The following is a 24,762-nucleotide window of genomic DNA, read 5'->3' as shown; positions in this document are numbered from 1 at the left end:
AACATGTGGGTTATAAATATGCAAATGAGGGTCGTGTCATGGTTGGCTGATCAGGGTCATGTGACACAAATGATTGGCTTCCCTCTTTGTTATGGAAATAGCGCTTCTGTAAAGGGAAGCCCATGGACAGTTCTATTTTTCACAGAGGGGTGATTTTTTTGATTTTTTAAAAGGAGCAGATATGCTGGATTTGACTTTTTTCTAATCAGAGACTTATAAAGCAACACTAAATATTAAAATAACTGTTTTTTGTACTAGCGATGGGAAGTATTTAGGGTTGGATACAAATTGCAAATGATAGCAAGAGGAATATCAATACAGTACAAGTTCTTGCGATTTTAGTGTATTTTCAGTCTTACAAAAACAGGAGTCTGCTATAAAGATAACATTTGCAGTAGTAAGGGAGTAATCATTCATTCTCGTTCCAAACACTCAATTGTTGTATAATGAAATTTATGCTTTAAAAGAAAAATCTAATCAAATTACGACATTAAAACAAATTTCTGACAGCAAAATTAAATTTGCAACATCAGAAATTACTGTCCAGTCCCTGGGGTAATTTGCTGATAAATAGCTTAAACAAAGAGCCAATCATGGACAAGGAAATGTGTGCCCGTTGCCCGGGAATAACAATTGTATATATAATTGATTTACCAAAATCTGTTGTATGAAATCAATTTCCACAAAAATGAGATTTTGAATATGTTTTCATCGTTGATATAGACACGTTATGACCTGAATTGCTGTTGTAGATCGTTGAAGGTTCAGTTTCCCCTCGATTTTTTCATTTGATATCGATACTCCTTGTAAATCAAGCAATTACATGGATAGCAAGTGAACTAGTCACTGAACACTTCAAAGTGTTGGAGAAAATTAAACAATGAATTAATAATGTCATGGGTATTAAGAAATCAATATATAATGCAGGTAATACCACTCCTAGCAATTGCCTCATGGCAAAAATTAACACCTTTATGGTAGTATCAGTGGGGGGTGTTTATCAGCGCTGTGTGCGAACATACGATCTGGGGGCTGAGGTTAATCTTAAATCCTCATCTGTTTGGGCAATACAGCATCACATGACCTATGTTGGATTGATGATTTCTCCAATGTAAATTACGAAAAACTTCAATCATTTTCAAAGTACTTGTTTAAGAGGAATCTAAGATGACAATATTTGGGAGTACTCTCTATACGGTATTTCGCAAAGTTGGTGTGAGTCACTTCACACATTAAGAACAAATGTTTTTTTGTATTTTGTCTGACTCACAAATCTTGTAAATTTAAAGTGATTTACAGTGCAAGCAACATCGGTCATTAAGAAAATAAATGCATGTGATCATGAAAGAGTTTTTTAAAAGCAATACTGTTTTCATTTGCCTTATAGCTATAAACACCTTTTAAATAGGTACAAAATGTTAACCTTAAACACTCCGATTGAACAACTGTGTCATCCTCAAACAAAATAATTCTCTTCACTAGTTGCTTAATTCGGAACTGCCGACAAAATTCTCTCAGTTAAACATTAAATTAGTTTGAAGCAAAAATATCACTAAAATATTTGAAAAAATTGCGTTAAAAATTTTTGAGAAAATAATGGTGAAAGAACTGCATGACCTGAGAAGAAAATATCAATGACAAAAATAAAAATTAGAAATTCACAAACGAGCACTCAATGCACATTGTTATATAATAGAAGGGGAATTCGCAAGGTAATTAGGAAACAAGAGAGATACTTGTCATCTCCTTCTGAGAGTGGGAAAATAACATCTGTACTACAGAATGAGGGATTGCACTGTTGATGGTATCCCAGAATTCATTAGCTACCATGACTACAGATAAACAAAAATAACTCAAGATGACCTAGAATTATATAAGAAGCAGCAAAAGTCATTACATTTTATTATGTTTAAAAATTGATAACAGGATGTTTGAGTGAAAAAAAAGATTAAATTATTACTATCATGCTATTATAGTTTTTTTTTTAAATTCTAAGTTTATGAGAAAGTGTCATTAACAACTGAACTGAATGAAACTGAAATTAATGATGGATTTGTTCTAAATTTGAAAATTATAATGTTAGTAGCTAGACTTAAGGATACATATCTGCACGAGAAATGTACATCATTACAAGTCTACGAAACAAACGATATGTTAATATCATATTTGATACAATTACCACCAATCATGATGCAAACTACCAGTACACATGATTGGCAGAAAAGGATTCAACCACTGGTGTGGAAAAACAAAAGAAATTATTTGTATTGTTCAATTTACAATAATTGTAGAGTACAACAAAAGGGGATACGTGACCTTACAACACAATGTAGGCACTTTGATTGACAGCTGACATGCCAGAGAAAAATTAAATCAAAACAAAACACAGTGCATACAATGCATTGTGATTGACACCAACCAATACTGTATTGTCAAACTAGTAATTGGCTTAGGGTTCAAACTAAAAAATATGTGCAAAAAAAAAAAAAAAGCTCTCTAACAACACTCAATGATAAAGAACAGTTGCGTGATGACAATCCGCCTCTTGAACGCTAAGCTTCTTGGAAAGGAAAGTCAGCTTTGACAGGATCTGATCATTTTGCAAGTTTGGATTAAAGCAAGATAAACAGAGAATAATTAACTCAGGCAGTGATGGGATATGTAGTTGGAATGACAATCTCGTTTTTCAAACTCTGTATATCAAAAAGAGTTTGGTTCAGGGTAATAATGTATGAAGTGAGTAAAGTCCACCTGCCACTGTGAATTGTGTATTCCTTATGAGAATAGCAAAGAGAACACACTTATTGAAACCAAAGATGAGAGAAACCACACAACTGTGCAGATAAGACTATGTAGAGGATTTCAATAAGAAGAACAGAACTATTATACCAAACAAAAATCAATAACAAACTCGGCAAATTAGTCTGGATTATGGTCAACCATCCTGATCACATTTAGATCAGGTCCATCTGATTCTCAGTTTGGTTTCCATTGTGAAAATATATACACATGATGTTAGAAATTCAGATTCCCATTCCTTGTGAGAATTGAGTAATGCCATCTGCTTGTCCCTAATTCCTAATTTAAAAATCTTATCATTTTACGTTTTAAAGGCAAGAATAGAACAAAAAATGATTAGTTTCATGTAGCAGAGATTATTTAAAGGTTCACGTAGCGAAAAGGGGACTTAAAGGCTCATGCAGCAAAGAGAGGACAAGTTAATTCCTTTTGTCTATGGAACACTTTTGTTTTCCATTGAATGTTCTAATCTCTTTATAATCTGTTTATAATCCGGAAAATGAAATAAAACCTTACAACTTATGTTTTTACCAAAAACTATGCATATTTAATAAAGTGTATTGTCTGTATTCCATATAGTTACTACCACTGCCACCATGTATGTAACAACATTTAGATTTACATTGTTTTAGCAATAACTTAAAACTACTAGCTGCTAGCTTGATATGAGTTATTGATTATTGTATTAATTGATTCAATTAAATTACATTAAATTAGTAGTCATCATGTTCTGTATAAAAACTACAAAATGTCTCATCAACGACAACAACCTGACCACATTAAATTCTAGGTAATACTGGGATCGACAAATGGAACACTAGGTAAATATTTTATAAGGCCCGTAATTGCATACTCTATAGAAATGTGAATTTAATAAAGCTTATCTTGAATTGTCCACCAATGAGGCAGAAAATATGTTGATAAAACTTTGTGTCAGTCAGGCTTATTGTGAAAACTAAACAACCGTATCTCCTTTTCATTCTATAGCTACATTGAATAGTAGATGAGAGAGAAGTTCGCATAATCAAGTCCTTCACAAATATATTCATGAAACATATCTATTTTGCAAGTTTTCAATCAAGTTCACGTATTTGTTTGTTACTGCAGAAAAATAATGTCCTGTGATCTCTAAAGTCTTTTTACTCCGCTGCATCCATTTTTATTGTCACATGCTCAATTTTGAATACTTAACAAAAAGTTCAATTGTAATCTTCAATGTTAACGTTCAAAGTATATACATGTACAAGCAAAATGCATTTATTTTGACGACATTTACATCCCCAGATTACCATTTTTTTCAAAAGTTTTGCGATTATTAGATCCTACGAATCTGAAAGTAGTATGTGTAATGTTAGGGCAGAGTCTATAGTCACAATAAATGTAATTTTTAGTTTAGAGATGTCTTATAAATGTCCTGTCTTAAATTATGAAATGCTAAAGATTTCTAGTGAACAACAATTTATGCGGTTTATGTTGACTCATGTTTTTTTTTTTTTTTTTATGCATGATTACATCTAGTTTTTGTGTCTCTTTATGTCATTGTACGTTACATACATGTAGATGTGATAAAAACATGTTAAGCCAGTGTAAATAGGCTTAAAAATGGCGGAGTTAAAACTCCTTCAAAAGGGGTATCTGAGAAAACTATTACCGGGGTATGTAAGAAAAATGAAATTAAAGACTAATCACAATTCATGATATCATACTCATTAATCAACAAAATTGTCTTCTGCTAGGTACAACAATCAAACATATTATTAATTTTGCCAACATGCCAATGACAAAATATTCAAAATTTTAATGAGCACTGTTTAGCTATTCAAATTGTCAAATTTATACACAACAACCTTCAGCACCAGACAGCAACACCTACTGGTTCACAAGTGATTTTTTTTCCCGTCTAATTTAGTATTAATCTTTGATTGCTTTTTATAATTTTACCTTTTTTTATGTTCTTTTACTTTGCAATTTACAAAACTTTTATCTTTTAAGATCTTACTGCTGTACTTTCCAAACTCAGCGTTGTGTCAATGATTTTAAAACCAGATGTGTGAAGCGTGAGTGACCATGTAGAAAATGCGTTACTGTGTAACACTTATACTGGCGTAAAACATATGTGAACACAAAACGGGGCTCAAATGCCATCACACAACGACCATTAATGTTAGGTCAACTGTATTCTCATTTAACCAATTTACAACATGCTCAGTACATGTGTCAAATATTTAGCCAGGAAAGACCAAACTACATTGTTATCTTCTGCACCTCTTGGAAAAATTGATATTGCTTATTAATCAAAATAAAAAATAATTTGTTTTTTATGTTCATTGTATAAAAAAAAATGCTGGCGTGAACTCAAGATTATGGGATCCTTATCTTGTTAACTATCTGGTGTAACTTTTCCTTGTGAGAACACGGTTTATAAGCCAGTTACAAGTACAGTACCATGGGTCACTCAAAACACATACATGTACCGGGTATACCCCAAAACAAATATTTTTGACACCATACAAAAAAGTAGAAGAACCACATTGTAGAGCACATCAGATTTACCAGTGTCTATAAGCTTTAAATGTAGTTACTATAAAACCGCTTCAATTTCTGCAAATTTTTTGGGTCTTTTTGTAGGAGTAAATCTTTCATTAGAATTCTTAAAGAGGCATCTACAGTTAAGCCGACTCTCATAGCAAACTGACTTACTGGATACAATAGGAAACAAAACACAGATTAACAGTGTGAATAAGTGTTCCATGATGTAGTCCCGAGGATTGACAGATTCCTCTTTATGTCATATTCACTCTTGAATCATCAAATTAAGACAATCAACAAATCACAGTGATATGTATTGTTTAATACAGATAATTTTTTGAAATATATTTTTTTTCAAAATTTACCTGCATTCTTATGCGATGATGAAGACTGTCTTTGTCATTACTACATTACTCAAAATAACGCCTATTAACTATTTTACAAAAAATTATTAAATTACCAATAATACAAAATACGAATACATGTACCCATAATGCACTTTGATGAACAAGTTTATGTTTTTTTTATAAAGAACAGAGCATGATGTATACTAAGATTATTGCCTGGGGCCTTGATACAACAGCTCTCATAGTCAATTTGAACAGTCCAAACTATTTTCAAATAATCGTTATATTCAGTGATTACGTACAGTACGTAAAGGGCAGTACTCTTAATACATTTCTGCCATGGGGATAATTGTTGTCTATTTCAAATTTTAATCGCAGTGCAGAGGTGATACATTTTTCAGGGCATTCTGTGTGCACAGTATTAATTGAAACATTACAGTCACTGAACATGACATGGATGTTGCAAATTCCCAAATGGGCAGCTGAGTAATTTTCTACGTCTTCTGCAACCAATCAAGTGAAAAATTTTATTTGCAGTTTTCACAAGGGAAAGTACTTAATAATCTGACACAATTCGTCACTTTTGGAATCATAGAAACATGTATCACAACAATAAATGCTTTTGTGCTGTAAATATATGATAAATTGTTTTAATGTTGTCAGAAATTCAATTAAAATCATGAAATTTTGTGGCAGTGAAATTTCCGCTGGGGTTATACGGCACAGAGTTTCAGCGACTTTTAAGAATTTTTTTTTTATAAACGCCATAAAATCATTAAATCGCCAAAATTCGGAGCAATGAAAATCAAGTAGTTTGGTAATACGTTTATATTACGGCTTGGTTGCCAGTGGTAACAATATTCCAATGTGATTATGTGCATAATAATAGTATTTTTAGACAAAATAAAATTAATCTGGGATTTTCAGTAGCCAGTATTGATATTTTTTGGGCAATCATGCAAAAAGTTGATTTCAGGAAAATGAACACAAAAGTATGTATTTCTAGGCAGATTAGCGCCATGGTATTTCCACCAAAGTTATAATTCATTATTTCATTTATTCCTTTCATGTGTAGTCAATGATTTATACCTAGTTGTATGGAAATTTTGTCATGAAACCTAACTTGTTAATGTCTGTAATTATGTTCTAGCAGGAAGCTAAAAGTGAACAAATAAACAAGTCATTGTCAATGACGATCTGTTTGCATTAGAGCTGAATTATTATTTGAGTAATAATAAATCAAATACCAGGTGTGTTCGAATGTTGATTTTGTTTTTTATGTTTTGTCTTTGTACCAAACTTTGAATCTATCCAGGCATGTCTGAGAAATAGACGGATAGAACCTGAAATACCAGTCTAAATTTTGGACTATGAAAATATAAAAACCTAACCTGTATTTTTGAGCTTCGTTATACAGATACTGGTTAACAAACTAAATAATACGCAAAAAAAGATTATATCGTAGGTTTTTATTCTAGAGTCACTACTGTGGACAGAACATCCCAAAATGCACCTGTTTATGAAAATATTTCATTCAAACAAAATACTTATTCCTTGTGACTTTTCAATTGACACAAAACAAAAATCTTTCTAGAAAACTTCCAAAGCATTTTTAATTAATCAACATCACTCGGAAAGATTATTTTTATGTAACAATGTGTTGCCTACTTTAAATGTGACAAAACTCTTAAAGGCATAATTCAATAATTTATTCCCAATTTGGTTGAGTTTATGAATTTTTTATTGTTTTATCTCTCAACAATATTGAATTTTGTGAAAAGTATCATTATCTAGTGTTGTTATTATCTGTTACAATAAAAATTGTCAAATTCTTTAAAATATTCATGAAGCTATTTTCATGGTCTACTCAATAGTGCATATCACACTAAATGAGTCCCATAATGTACTGTTATTAAAACCAATTGACGTATCACCTGTGCCTATTTATTAACCTTTTCATGACCTTTCCAGTAATATTTACTGCAGTTTATGTGAACATGACTATAGGAATAACAATATATGTAGTCTATTTTCAGAAATTCAACTAAATGTGTTCCAGTTTATCAACTATAATTTATTCAACTGTATAAGTTATGAAAGTATCTAGTCTGATATAACTAAAAACAAACACCGATTATTTTTATTAGTATTCTGAATTGTTTATTATTATTTATTTGGTTGGCTCAGAAATTAAATTTTTTGTAAAAATGTTATAAAAATTGTGATATTGATATTCGATGAAAATTAAATTCTTTACCTGAATAATTTTTTTCTCAATTACTGACAATTTAAAAAAAAAAAAAACTGTGACATGCAACTTTTCAGCTGATGCACAGAAACAAACAAATTTTTATTGTTAGCTGCATAAGTCTTAATTTGTCCTACTGTATTCAACTAAAATTTATAATTTTAGCAAGTAATGGGGTCAATTTAGCTTTTTAGATTAAAATAAACGCTATTTATTTTTTCTTGTATTCAGAAAATATTACGCGTGTAAACTTATCACAACGCATTAATGCAGAATACCATCACCATCTTCAGCCTTGACAATACGTCAACCAAGCAAAAGAAAAGAAAATTGAAAGAATATGTAATAAATTAAAACTGACAGATTTTGTTAATACAGGTGAAAAAACTGGGGGAAAGTGACATATGGCTCGTTTTTCATATTTTAGATTCTAAAAAGGGTCAGAAGGCAATCCCCATGGCGACAGTGAAAGACGTTTATCAATACTCTTTGTGTTCATTTTATTTGACATATTGTCTATATTGTCAAATACAGTGTCATCAAGAGTGTTTCACAGGATGAATACAATAACGCAAATGATACGGCATTGTCAACTTAAACTCAATCAATCAGGATCCAGTATCCACCACATGTATTAGGAAATACTTATCTATCAATAGAGAAGGAAACAAATCAATAAAACAAATTGTTAGTTTAAGGGTTCCTTCATAGATTATCAAACACATAGGAGAGAGGGAGTGATCAAGATGATGAGGTAAAGTAAATCATCCAAATTAACCATGCATTATGTTATGAAACTTGTACAGGTCTTCATTAGCTTAGTCACATCATTTTAAAACCACACTGTCGTCTTGGTAGCATACTACAACTTAATCACTGTAAACAGCGCCCTCTGTATACCCCAAAGGTCACAGTGATTTGCATATAATTTGCATGTTGAATACTTTTATAATTCATTAGATCTAAGGTTTTTGTAAGTAAAACCATAGTGTCTTCAGTCTGTGATGTCAGGTTCATAATTGGATATACAACGTTTCATGATAGTGACTGGGAAAAACAGCCCTCAGTGAATAAATATATAAATTTTCACTGACTGACCAAATAGCATAGTCCCAAGTTGATAATGTCCAAAAAATTGCTTTTAGAGTTTTAAAAAAATGATGAGAAGCCAAGAATGACATTTCAATTTCAAATAATGTCTTAATTTATCTTGTATTAATTATAATTACATCATGCACTTTTATTCTCCAACCTGACCAATGGACAGGTAACTCTTGATTACTGATATTAAATTTGTCAATTTCTATAATTCACACATAGCTGTTTACATTATTGAAACTATCATTATCTTGCACTGCAATAGCAACATTTTGTTTTTTCTAAAAAACATACATACAAGTTTTGGCATTATATACACAATCAACTAAAAAATGAATTTTGATCGGTAGTTTATGTGTGTTTGACAATCATATAATAAGAAAAAAAAATACTGTAAACAACTATAATTTGTGAGATGGATTGAAATGAATTTTGACACTAAAAAATCATAGAAGACACAGTGAAAATTTGTCCTCATGAATTCCATTAAATCATCAATCCGTGAAATTCCTAATTGTAAAAGTTTCAACTATTTGCACCAGAATTGTACACATTAACAATGCAGACGATTTATTAAAGGTTGAACACATCAGATGCAATATACAACAAGCAGAGTAGACGAATCACGGCAGGATGGAACGTGCATCAATACTGACACATAGCGTACAAGCAGGAAATGAGAGATGGGATGAAAATCGATCTAGTTATTCTACATGTTATACGCTGACTAACGCACTGTCATGTTTCATCCAACAAATAAATGACAACGATGAGTTATCAGAAATGTAATATCCTTTCAGCAATCTTTTCTAAATCATTTTTTTTTTTATCGATTATATTAATTTTCTCCCGGACGAAAATGTGATACTTAATGTGTAATGCCTTATTGTCTGTGAAAAATTCAAATAAATGAAGGCGAGTGGAAAGCATTGGTTGAGCCATGATCTTTAATGGACGGGCATTTTATTAACACTACAGCGGGCTGTAGTGACCACATGATAAAGTACCTACTGATAGATATCAAGCTTTGAAGATAATGGCCATCATTTTTCATTTTCAAAGAATGGGCCCCTATACAAAGAGAACAAATTGATAGAACATATGGCACTCTATAAGTCAATGACGTGCACTGAAGGAAGAGAAAACAGACATAATTTAGATCTTTGTAACCTCATGATAATAGCGTATGTCTTACAGCTGCAGTATGCATTTCTGAATCTTCATGATTGCTCTCCCTGATGATTCTGGACTAAATATAAAGTGCGTTTGATTTATTCCTTGGAAAAAGAATTGATTTAAACTTATGTGCTGTAAGGGTGAAATTATAAAAGGAAATTTTGTATCTAGTTTTGTTTTCAAATACTGGTCTATATAGATTCAAATACTGTTGCACATCAAATCAAATACTGGCACACATTGATTCAAATACTGGTGTACATGATTCAAACATTGGCGCACATTGATTCAAATACTGGTGCACATCGGTTCAAATACAGGTGCACATAGATTCAAATGCTGGTGTACATCGACTCAAACACAGGTGTACATTGATTCAAATACAGGTGCACATCGATTCAAATACAGGTGCACATCGATTCAAATACGGGTGCACATCGATTCAAATACAGGTGCACATCGATTCAAATACAGGTGCACATCGATTCAAATAAAGGTGCACATCATGTTATGTACATCGATTCAAACACTGGCACACATTGATTCAAACACAGGCACACATTGATTCAAACACTGATGCACATTGATTCAAATACTGGCACACATCGATTCAAATACTGGTGTAAATCGACTCAAATACTGGTGCATGTCGATTCAAATACTGTTGCACACTGATTCAAACACAGGTGCACATTGACTCCAACACAGGTGTATATTGATTCAAATACTGGTGTACATTGATTCAAATACTGGCACACATTGTATTCAAATACTGGCACACATTGTATTCAAATACTGGTACACATTATATTCAAATACTGGTACACATTGTATTCAAATACTGGTACACATTGTATTCAAATACCGATGCACATCGATTCAAATACTGGCACACATTGTAGTCAAATACTGGCACACATTGTAGTCAAATACTGGCACACATTGATTCAAACACAGGCACATATTGATTCAAATACTGGTACACATAAATTCAAATACTGACACACATTGATTCAAATACTGGCACACATTGTATTCAAACACTGGCACACATTGATTCAAACACTGGCACACATTGATTCAAATATTGATGCACATTGATTCAAATACAGACACACATTAATTTAATACTGGCACACATCAATTCAAATACTGACTCACATTGATCCAAATACTGGCACACATCAATTCAAATACTAGCACACATTGATTCAAATATTGACGCACATTGATTCAAATACTGACACACACTTATTCAAATACAGTTATGCATCAATATAAATTCAAACACTGGTGCACACTTATTCAAATACAGGTACACAGTTTCAAATACTAGCACACATTGATTCAAATATTTACGCACATTGATTCAAATACCGGCACACACTGGTACAAATACTAGCACACATTGATTCAAATATTTACGCACATTGATTCAAATACTGACACACATTGATTAAAATACTGATGCACATTGATTCAAACACTGGCGCACACTTATTCAAATACAGGTACACAGATTCAAATACAGTTATGCATCAATATAAATTTTATAATTGTTTTACTTTGTTTTATGTTCATGTTTGTTAGACTTTACGTAACCTGTCTTGTGTATGTTCCAAATAAAATATCCTAGCCTTGCCTATCCATCAATTCAAATACTGATGCACATCAATTCAAAGCATACCTAAAACTGATTGCTAGTGTATAATGGCAGTTTATGCAAGAAAAATTAATACACAATACTTCAAGTTTATTGAAGTAATATTTCAACATGCACAATTAAAAATTTGTGTGGGAAAATAATTAGTATACCAATTATAACAAAGAACGAAATCTTGGGTATCTGCAGAAATACACCTCATAATCCAGTGTACCCATGTAAAAACATTAAACTCAATATTTAAAAATTCTACCCATGTAAATATAGAATTCTATTCAAGTGTTGAAATTTACAGCAAATTAATAAATTAGAAACTACGCCTCATAAAAATAAATCAATAAAACCAATGGACAGACGTACTACTTATCATTATCAATTATTAAAATACAACTCTTAAACCACACATCAATTAATATTAATTTTTCTCTAAGGAGAAAAAACACATAAAACTATGATCATTGCTATAATTAGGAATAAAGAATTGTACATATTATGAATCAATTACAATGAGAATTAGGTCTTGGATGTGGACATATTAAAACAAAAATGCCATCAATTACAATATGATTATTATACATGAATAATTTTATTTTTATAAATATTGAATGTTTTAAACAATTCCAAGATTCTGATTACTGTTTTTGTTATATTTCTCGTGCCATACTGGTCCATATATGGAATGACAGAATGCCAACTTATTCTAGAGTAGTGGGACGGTGATTTATATTTGGAATGGCATGATGCTGACTTATTCTAGAGTAGTGGGATGGTGATTTATACTTGGAATGACATGATGCTAACTTATTCTAGAGTAGTGGGATGGTGATTTACACTTGGAATGGCATGATGCTAACTTATTCTAGAGTAGTGGGATGGTGAGTTATACTTGGAATGGCATGATGCTGACTTATTGTAGAGTAGTGGGATGGTGAGTTATACTTGGAATGGCATGATGCTGACTTATTCTAGAGTAGTGGGATGGTGATTTATACTTGGAATGGCATGATGCTAACTTATTCTAGAGTAGTGGGATGGTGATTTATACTTGGAATGGCATGATGCTAACTTATTCTAGAGTAGTGGGGTGGTGATTTACACTTGGAATGACAGAATGTGGCTTGTATTTGGAGTGCATTTGGATGCTGACTAGAGTGGGATTATACATGGAATAGCAATATTTTACCAAATGGTCATAATTTCTGATTGGCTACTGGTTTAATTAAGGCGATATAGATTGACTTTGGCGATCACATTATTCAACTCACCCAATTTAAAGAAAGAACTATGTAAACATACATGTAGTCCCATAAACACAACGCAATACAAGACTCATGTGAACACATTTCAAAGACAATTTAAACTTAGTAAAAAGTTATTTTGTTCTGTATTGCGAAAAGTTACATGTACTTTTTAGTCAGAATTTATTTTGGTAAACCGTGTTGACACAAGTCATTTATTGTCTTGAATAAAATACAAGCAAACCAGTGGAAAACAGTATTTTCTTTGTAGTCATTTCAAATTCTTAGTGCTTGTTGAAGATTATGCCTCATCTCAGTCACGCACTGTATTAACTAACACCCAGTGAGGACAAAGCTTAGCACCACATTTGCATCGGCAAAATTCATGTTCCAAAATTTTAGAGGTCAATGTTTTCTGCATTTGTTTTTTCATTTGATGATAAATATAACAACTTAGTGGCAACACATGGGGACCAAATTGATTTGATTAATGGCCAGAGATGAGGTATTGATGATAGGAGACTATTCACTTTTTGAGATGTTATTCAACAAAAAATTGCATACATTTTTATGATACAGTTTAGCATATTATTGTAATGAATCTCCAAACAGATTTGGAGTGAAGGTGTTTGAGATCTGTTTGGTGTATTATTAGTTGAGATACAGCTGAGAAAAAACATTACCATTTTTCGCCAAAATGGTAGTGTAATATTTTGCATAATTTAGGCAGTAACTACAAATTTCTTGGTTAATTTTGAAGTAAAACAACATAATTTCATAATGTAAAATCACAGATCAAACATGGAGTGAATCATGCATTTTATTATGTGTGGCGGCAACAACTGACTTTGTCATTCAAATCGTTGAAACATATATGACCTTGGAATTTTTTATGACAAATTTTGAAAATTTGACAAACAACTACAGCAGTATTGTGAATTTAAGTCTATACTTGTTAATTTCATGTACAATGCAAATATTTATTAAAAATCTTAATATTGCATTGTGCACATTGAAAAGATCGTGAATTTAGTCAAATGTCAATACAGCGAGGTCCATTAATGTTAATAATACAGTTATTTCAATCAAGCATAGTCACCTTATTAATGAGTTTGTGATCGTCTTCTTATCTATATAAATATTCTAACATCAAGCAACATTTATTACTATAAATCGTCCTGACCTTAGCATTGTTCCCAACGGCATGCAAAATTTAAACTGTTAATTGCTACTCAACAATACTGCATTATTTATCATTCATTGAGAAAAACTGTCAGCCTCGTTTTCTCTTTCTTTCTAGCTTTTTTTTCCTAATCATCAGGGACTGAAGTTTAATTCAGCTCGAGACTACAGAGATTTGTACTTCTCTGAGGCTATTGTACCTTCCAATGCCCTCTGTACAGCAGTGTGTGCAAACACAGGTTAAAAATGTATGCTTTCTCATACATCTACAATTTATTTTTTAGTTCCTAATTATTTCATAATCATTTATAGTCAATTGTTCATTTTTAACATGCAAAATTTTATTATTTATTATATATTATTTATACAAAACAGACAGATGACTTAAATTTAGTTTTACATAATCGGCAATGTCAACAATAATCACAGTTTTTGGAAAGCAGTTAGGCACCCAATCAGGTTGTGCATTGGTTTGTTTAATCGCAGTTCAACTTCAGTGAAGGTATATTAGATATGGATACAAATTGGTTCTTTTAGGACAGAACTCCACTGTGATACAGCACTTTATTGGAATTACAAAACACATTGGGCTACCAAAGGCCTCTTGAATAGCCAATATGAATGGGAAGAATGGGGAAAAAAAAGTGTCAGTGATGTGTTAAGTTAAACACTGGGTCTACCAATTATATATACACACAGCAAGTGTCACTAGTTAATTTGTCTATAGAATTATACAGTAATATAGTCATAGCACAACTAAATTTGCTCTATTAGTAGTGCAACTCTAATAGGAGTGTATATAAAAACCAACCATTTATTGTATAGAATCATTAAAACATTACTTAGTCTTACCAAAATTTTGAACACAACACCTCTGTAATTTAAGTGTACGCGCTACTAATTGAGCAAATACAGTATTTCACCAAACATGCATCACCTCACACAAGGGTTAATTTTCGAATGAAAATTCCCTAAATATGAATAAACTTTTTAAGAAAAAAAGACCCCTAAACATGGTCAGATTCAGCTAATTTATGTCAAATTTGTCAATTTTACAAAAAAATACCCTTTTCGTTTGGGAATTAATTTTTTATCACTTTTGATGATGTTTTGAGTTTGTGCAGAGGAAACAAGTAGTTTAATGTCTAGACATCATTCTTGAATCAAAGCCTTTAAATGTCACACAACATAAAATGAGTTTTAATAACAAATTATACCCAGAACTAACCATGCTATAACCATCGTAACGTACCAGAAGGTTGTAATATAAATATAAACATTGTTCACTGTAAACGAAATAAGGAAGTAATGAAACCCACTTATATATCTGCATCAAATCCCTTTACTCCAGCTATCATCTTTTCCTTAATTTCATTTCCTCGTTGAAAAAGTGATACTTATTTTAAGATAATACTATTTACAAAAAGGTGAAACAAGAGAAGTTAATGTCATCGAGTGAGTGAAGCGAGTGGGGAAAACACCCAAAGCCTATTAATTAGCCTGCACAGATTATACCCCAATACACAGAACAAGCCGCGTCCTAATGATGTACAGATTACACTGAAGTGAAAATCTAAAAAGTTATTGAAAAGTGGTTCTTAGGATACTGTTATAACTGTACAATGAATGATCAAAACATAGGAAAACCACCATACAGTTACTCATTACAGTCATAAGAATCCATGATGTAATTGGTGAAACCAGTTAAGACACTAAGCCGTATGCCTTCAGTGTGCTTTACTCTGTCTCATCCTCTACACTTGTCAAAAGATTAAATAATACTCCAACAATGAAATCCCCTAAGTGTCCAATGAGAATACTGCACTTTGATGAATTTATGCACTCGAGACTCTACAGCAGAATTTAAACACTGCAGCAACACCTGTGTGTTTTGGGTATGTATTTGGCACTGTGGCTGTTAGTGCAGTGACAGCCATGAGGCCAACACCTGTGTGTTTTGGGTATGTTTTTGGCACTGTGGCTGTTAGTACAGTGACAGCCATGAGGCCAACACCTGTGTGTTTTGGGTATGTTTTTGGCACTGTGGCCGTTAGTACAGTGACAGCCATGAGGCCAACACCTGTGTGTTTTGGGTATGTTTTTGGCACTGTGGCTGTTAGTACAGTGACAGCCATGAGGCCAACACCTGTGTGTTTTGGGTATGTTGTTGGCACTATGGCCGTTAGTACAGTGACAGCCATGAGGCCAACACCTGTGTGTTTTGGGTATGTTTTTGGCACTGTGGCTGTTAGTGCAGTGACAGCCATGAGGCCAACACTCGTGTGTTTTGGGTATGTTTTTGGCACTGTGGTTGTTAGTGCAGTGACAGCCATGAGGCCAACACCTGTGTGTTTTGGGCATGTTTTTGGCACTGTGGCTGTTGGTGCAGTGACAGCCATGAGGGCCAACACCTGTGTGTTTTGGGTATGTTTTTGGCACTGTGGTTATTCAAAGAAAATGATCTATTTTAAGCTTCATTTACATTCCCAGAATGAATCATTTCTACATAAATATTAAAAAGCCACCAGCTGTTTGAGAGCAACTACTGATATTGACACATAATACTTTCACAATTCGCTGTGTGGTTATTAATATCATTGTTAGCTGAGTTTGTAATCCCAGTTAAATTAAATACTTAATAGACACAGGTTTGTATTTGTCGTATTGCAGTGCCACAAGTACTTGACGTATCCAGGCACTACAATAACACTTTAATCAGACTGCAGCTTCACACTGCGGATTCCACTAAGCTCATTACACTGATCTGTTCAACTTGATAATAAAACGAAAATAACACATATTTATACCCACATGTCGAGGACATGGGAAAGGAGATGCCAGAAAAACTGTTTTGGATGACAAATTTAGAGCATTTCAACGTTAAAAATAGTCTGATATTTAATTAACACTGATGATTCAAATTTATGTTCAGACTGAGTACTAAAAAATCAAAAAAAAGCATCTGACTTGTAAACAACCAATTAGAGATTGTAACTATCAGAAAGTAATAATACAAAAGAGAAGTCTGCAAACGATGTTCCATACAGTTTTCCACTAACAGGTGTACTTACACGAATACTGCTTTCCCATGGAGGGAAAGAACAGGGTCACAAATCTAGGTGGAACTAAGTACAGGGTGAATCAGCCTGCATGTACTTTTAATGTCATGAAGTGAATACACCAATCACCATTAATGGTTATTATTAAAAGCATGTAACAACAGAAGACAGAAACAAACTGGCACTAAATTCACTTCTATTAACAACAAAGAAAGTAGCTCCGATGAAAAAAAAAATAACTCCATGATTTGAAAGATTCCCAATCTTCAAAGTGATGATGCTTCATCAAATACATCCAGAATGTTATTTAAAGGTCGTGTGCTGAGATTTTCCACATGAGGTATGCTGTCTTGGTGACTTTTGTAGTCACACTGCCTCTGTGTTAGAAATTTTGAATATTTTTTTCTTGGCAACCTAAGAAGACTGGTGAACATTTCACTTTGAAACTCATGGAAATGTTAAGTACATCACGGCTCATTGTTTGCGATAATACTATAGCATCATCAGCCATTGTCCTCTGGGCCTCAGACCAGATGGCCGTCATAAATTTCAAGTTTCTTAGAAAAGTTTTCAAAGATGAATGGGCTGGGAAAACAAAGGATGTTACCCAGTGTGTCACACTTGAAAAGCCTGTCATGCTTAATCAGTGTGCAAAGACTACGGTATCATGAAACAAATTGAGAAGAAGAAATTAACAATAGTGAAACGATAATCAACATGGTAGATTAGACGAATACCGTATATTTTCGAAAATGGTTTAACACTTTAAAACAAATCTTTTGTTTTTATGTGGTTTTGTACACTCTGTATATTCTGACTATTTTGTTACCACAATACAGGCATAAAATGATTAAGACTAAATGGCCAAAGAAAAGATTTCAGAACATTGCTTGGACTCAACGACTTCAAATGTAAACGCTACAGAATGGACATGGAATACTGCTACATGTTGACCATTTTATTCTCGATTTAAAACAGTTAATTTTTGAATATGGAGTTTTTTTTTAGAGAAAATGATTTATCCCACGTCATGGTTTTCCCTTTTAGCATTGATATTTAATGTCATACAGAATTTCTTATAAATAGTATTAAACATTAATTTCACACAAAATACGACGATGGACGATGAAATTATTAATTTATACAGCCCAACAGCATCACTACCATGTGCATATGTTTAGTGTGGTTTTAGAAACTTCCAAATCATGAAATACAGAGAAAATCTGATGTCCACCACAGGTACCTCACAACAACATCCAAAACTGTTGAGTAAACACCTAAAGTTAAACTCACTGATGTCCTGGTAACATGGACATAAGATAAGTTGAGCTGTATGTATTTGTATGATATTAAATAGGATAGTAGTTACAATCGATCATCTCTGTCTTGAAACATGATGCATTAATGGACCAATGATTTCTACTGTTTCTTCCAAAACACAGCTTTATATCTTTTTGCTGGAGCCATAGGGCATTCAATAATATAGTATTGCAGATGATACGACTGAAAACGATCTAACACCCCACTACTATTCTATTGTATACTGTCAGGTGTTACACCTATGGGCATACTGAACATTTCAACTTTCATATGTTTTCAGTTACCTCACAGACACCTACAACTCAAAGACATTAATATCAGATTTCCATCATGAAAATCAGAAAATATAATCCAAACTTGGCACGTCTTTTTTGAAATTGATGGAAATTGATGGTTTTAATCCTAAAAACATTTTCGGTAATCAACATCAGTAGACACATGCCGTACACTAAAGCATCGGCAGACGCATGCCGTACACTACAGCATCGGCAGACACATGCCGTACACTACAGCATCGGCAGACACATGTCGTACGCTACAGCATCGGCAGACACATGCCGTACACTACACTACAGCATCGGCAGACGCATGCCGTACACTACACTACAGCATCGGCAGACGCATGTCGTACACCACAGCATCGGCAGACGCATGTCGTACACCACAGCATCGGCAGACGCATGCCGTACACCACAGCATCGGCAGACGCATGCCGTACACCACAGCATCGGCAGACGCATGCCGTACACCACAGCATCGGCAGACGCATGCCGTACACCACAGCATCGGCAGACGCATGCCGTACACCACAGCATCGGCAGACGCATGCCGTACACCACAGCATCGGCAGACGCATGCCGTACACCACAGCATCGGCAGACGCATGCCGTACACCACAGCATCGGCAGACGCATGCCATACACTACAGCATCGGCAGATGCATGCCGTACACCACAGCATCGGCAGACGCATGCCGTACACCACAGCATCGGCAGATGCATGCCGTACACCACAGCATCGGCAGATGCATGCCGTACGCCACAGCATCGGCAGACGCATGTCGTACGCTACAGCATCGGCAGACACATGCCGTACACTACACTACAGCATCGGCAGACGCATGCCGTACACTACACTACAGCATTGGCAGACGCATGTCGTACACTACAGCATCGGCAGACGCATGCCGTACACTACACTACAGCATTGGCAGACGCATGTCGTACACCACAGCATCGGCAGACGCATGCCGTACACCACAGCATCGGCAGACGCATGCCGTACACCACAGCATCGGCAGACGCATGCCGTACACCACAGCATCGGCAGACGCATGCCGTACACCACAGCATCGGCAGACGCATGCCGTACACTACAGCATCGGCAGACGCATGCCGTACACTACAGCATCGGCAGACGCATGCCGTACACTACAGCATCGGCAGACGCATGCCGTACACCGCAGCATCGGCAGACGCATGCCGTACACCGCAGCATCGGCAGACGCATGCCGTACACCGCAGCATCGGCAGACGCATGCCGTACACCACAGCATCGGCAGACGCATGTCGTACACTACAGCATCGGCAGACGCATGCCGTACACCACAGCATCGGCAGACGCATGCCGTACACCACAGCATCGGCAGATGCATGCCGTACACCACAGCATCGGCAGATGCATGCCGTACACCACAGCATCGGCAGATGCATGCCGTACACCACAGCATCGGCAGACGCATGCCGTACACCACAGCATCGGCAGACACATGCCGTACACTACAGCATCGGCAAACACATGCCGTACACTACAGCATCGGCAGACACATGCCGTACACTACAGCATCGGCAGACACATGCCGTACGCTACAGCATCGGCAGACACATGCCGTACACCACAGCATCGGCAGGCGCATGCCGTACACCACAGCATCGGCAGACGCATGCTGTACACCACAGCATCGGCAGACGCATGCCGTACACCACAGCATCGGCAGACGCATGCCGTACACCACAGCATCGGCAGACACATGCCGTACACTACAGCATCGGCAAACACATGCCGTACACTACAGCATCGGCAGACACATGCCGTACACTACAGCATCGGCAGACACATGCCGTACGCTACAGCATCGGCAGACACATGCCGTACACCACAGCATCGGCAGGCGCATGCCGTACACCACAGCATCGGCAGACGCATGCTGTACACCACAGCATCGGCAGACGCATGCTGTACACCACAGCATCGGCAGACGCATGCCGTACACCACAGCATCAGCAGACGCATGCCGTACACCACAGCATCGGCAGACACATGCCGTACGCTACAGCATCGGCAGACACATGTCGTACACTACAGCATCGGCAGACACATGCCGTACACTACAGCATCGGCAGACACATGCCGTACACTACAGCATCGGCAGACACATGCCGTACACTACAGCATCGGCAGACACATGCCGTACACTACAGCATCGGCAGACACTTGCCGTACACTACAGCATCGGCAGACGCATGCCGTACGCTACAGCATCGGCAGACACATGCTGTACACTACAGCATCGGCAGACGCATGCCGTACACCACAGCATCGGCAGACGCATGCCATACTACAGCATCGGCAGACACATGCCGTACACTACAGCATCGGCAGACGCATGCCGTACACCACAGCATCGGCAGACGCATGCCATACACTACAGCATCGGCAGACGCATGCCGTACACCACAGCATCGGCAGACGCATGCCATACTACAGCATCGGCAGACGCATGCCATACTACAGCATCGGCAGACACATGCCGTACACTGCAGCATCGGCAGACGCATGCCGTACACTACAGCATCGGCAGACACATGCCGTACACTACAGCACTAGACAATAGCTATACTGTAGTATACTTCAGCACAAACTGACAATTCAAAAGATTATCTTACTATCCTTAATCTGAACTGAACTTCATTAGCATCCAAGGCCAACCTTGCTGTGCATGACTGATGACCATCCAACCAAACTTGTTTGTTTATTTTTACAAACTGTAATGCACATATCGTTGGCCATGACATTAGATGACCCAACACTAGGCATGTATTGCCCCATGCTTCCAACAAAAATCATCATACCAATTACTGGTATAAGACAAATTAAATGCAGTGTGAAATGTACCATTTTAAACATAACAGTTGGAAATGGAGTAGGAATTTAAAAAAACAGAATATTGTAAATCAATTTGTCCGATACATTTTTTCAAACTTGGGCAACATGTTGAGCCTTGACACTTGCAGTCAAGGAGATTTAAAAATTCATCCTAATCATCAAATCAAACATTTCTAAGAGAGAAAATTTACAGATAAAATTTCCATTCCAACAGTACTACTTTTTTCATAGGTTTTATCACTTCCTGAAGAGCATCCACCCACCATCATCCACGGGTTTAATACATGTACAACGTAGTGGTTAAATTTTTTTTAATGTACTCAATTATAAAGCCGCTTTTTTTGCTTTTACCCATTAAAACGCAAATCTTGGTTAGCCTTAAAAGTAGTGTATCATTATGAATTTGTGTATAGCCCAGGGACATACAGAACACAAATTATAATGGGAGCGGCATCGATAAGGTCACTCACTATGTGAGGGAAAAACAAGCGGGGATTTTATATTTTGATATAATACAGTATCGCTATTTTTTTTTTTTAATTTATATAAAAGCTCAATAATATTTGGTCATATAGAGAGGGGAGGGGGGGCAAATAACTGAAATGAGTAATTTTTTGGGGCGATTATAACTTTAGTGAGCCATAGTTATTAATATCACATATCTATAAATATTGTAATATAGATCTATTTATTAAGATATATACCTGTACATTGTATACACCTGCAAAACACATATTCTACCAAAACTATGGTATGAATTAAAATGTTGTTTGTTTTTTGTAGTGATGCAAGTTAATTCAGAATCAAATTGTCAAATTATATTGATATTATCATAATGATGCTATTGTTTTCCAAAATCTGTATGGTCTGTAATTATATGTTTATATATTTTTGTTTTTTTTTCTTTATATATGGAGTCAGGACTTTGTCTGAAATAAAACCATAATAATAACATGATACAAGTACATTTCGCAATTAATAGCTTAAAACATTTAAAATACAGAAAAAAAAAACAAATTTATATTTTTAGTCAAACACTTACGATCTTTGTTTCATTATATCAATGAAATTTCCCTAAATTAAACATGACAATGCTCTATTTCCAATATGGTAAGGTTGCAAACAGATAGAAGACTACTAATTGCCAGCCCGGTACCTCCTGATACAAAGAAAAAACAAAATGATGCAATGGACAAGAAACTATAATTGTTTTGTTTCGACATCATCATTAATTTCGCACAGAGCTTTACGACCAACCAATAAAGATATTCTAGCTGGAAGGAAAATAATGTTTATCATACTATATCCCTCCCACATGTCAGAATATAAAAAAAATATGCTAATAACAGTAGTTTGGCTTTATCAGATTCTTAGCATGTTTTGAAATAATTTGTTCAACAACAATAAGAAGTTAAAAGTTGTTCAGTAAACATCAGTGATGGCGTGCTGAGAAGCAAGTAATCAGAAGTGCGATTTATTTGGTTTTTTCAGCTCTCAAGATTACTATCACTTCACCAATCAAGTCATTTATATATATACAGTGATTAAACGCCCTGGAGGGAATACATGTTGCCATAGAGATGAAATAATATACTCAGAATCTTGAGCTTTCAAAATATCTGTAAAATTGAGGTTGAAATGATGGGACACAAAAAGGTGATTTCTTAAGAGTATAAATGTCACAGACCATGCAAGGTCATTGTACAAATGAACAGCTGTGTATTTTCACCATCATATGACATATGGAGACACTATAAAATATAAGATATTACTTTCATAGTGAAATTAATTGCATAACCAATCAATCTTTACAACTTTTGGACTGTGATTAAATCATGAGTTATTACCCCTTCTATACAAGCATGGTCTCCTGAGAAACGAACAAAACCCTGTTCCATGTCTTACTGTTGAAAGGATTCAAACTGAGATTTAAAAAAAAAAAAAAATTGTTCATGGGAAGGACAAACCAACATGGCTGAAAAGTTCTAGATCATTGCAAGTAATACAAAAATGAAGAGTAACTTCTGCATAGTAAAATAATTAATGTTTTGTTAATTAAATTAAAGTATAAATGCAGTATTAAAGCTGCCTACTTTTGTCCCATTTCACAAAATAAACCCTGATGTGTGAAGAAATTTGTCAATCCCACGCAATGTATGAAGAAAATGGTCAATTCCACGCAGTGTTTGAATAAAATGGTCAATTCCACACACAAAAAAAGTATGAAGAAATTGGGCAATTCCACGCAGTGTATGAAGAAAATGGTCAATTCCACGCAGTGTTTGAATAAAATGGTCAATTCCACAAAGTATGAAGAAATTGGTCAATCCCACAGCGTATGAAAAAATTGCTCAACCCCACACAGTGTATACAGAAATTGGTCAATCCAACACAGTGTATACAGAAATTGGTCAACCCAACACAGTGTATACAGAAATTGGTCAACCCAACACAGTGTATACAGAAATTGGTCAACCCAACACAGTGTATACAGAAATTGGTCAACTCAACACAGTGTATACAGAAATTGGTCAACCCAACACTGTGTATACAGAAATTGGTCAACCCAACACAGTGTATACAGAAATTGGTCAATCCAACACAGTGTATACAGAAATTGGTCAACCCAACACAGTGTATACAGAAATTGGTCAACCCAACACAGTGTATACAGAAATTGGTCAACCCAACACAGTGTATACAGAAATTGGTCAACTAAACACAGTGTATACAGAAATTGGTCAACCCAACACAGTGTATACAGAAATTGGTCAACCCAACGCAGTGTATACAGAAATTGGTCAACCCAACACAGTGTATACAGAAATTGGTCAACCCAACGCAGTGTATACAGAAATTGGTCAACCCAACACAGTGTATACAGAAATTGGTCAACCCAACACAGTGTATACAGAAATTGGTCAACCCAACACAGTGT

Source organism: Saccoglossus kowalevskii, chromosome 6 (genome assembly GCF_978046115.1).
Source record: "Saccoglossus kowalevskii chromosome 6, keSacKowa6.1, whole genome shotgun sequence".
Lineage (NCBI taxonomy): Eukaryota > Metazoa > Hemichordata > Enteropneusta > Harrimaniidae > Saccoglossus > Saccoglossus kowalevskii.
This window is presented reverse-complemented; position numbering follows the sequence as displayed.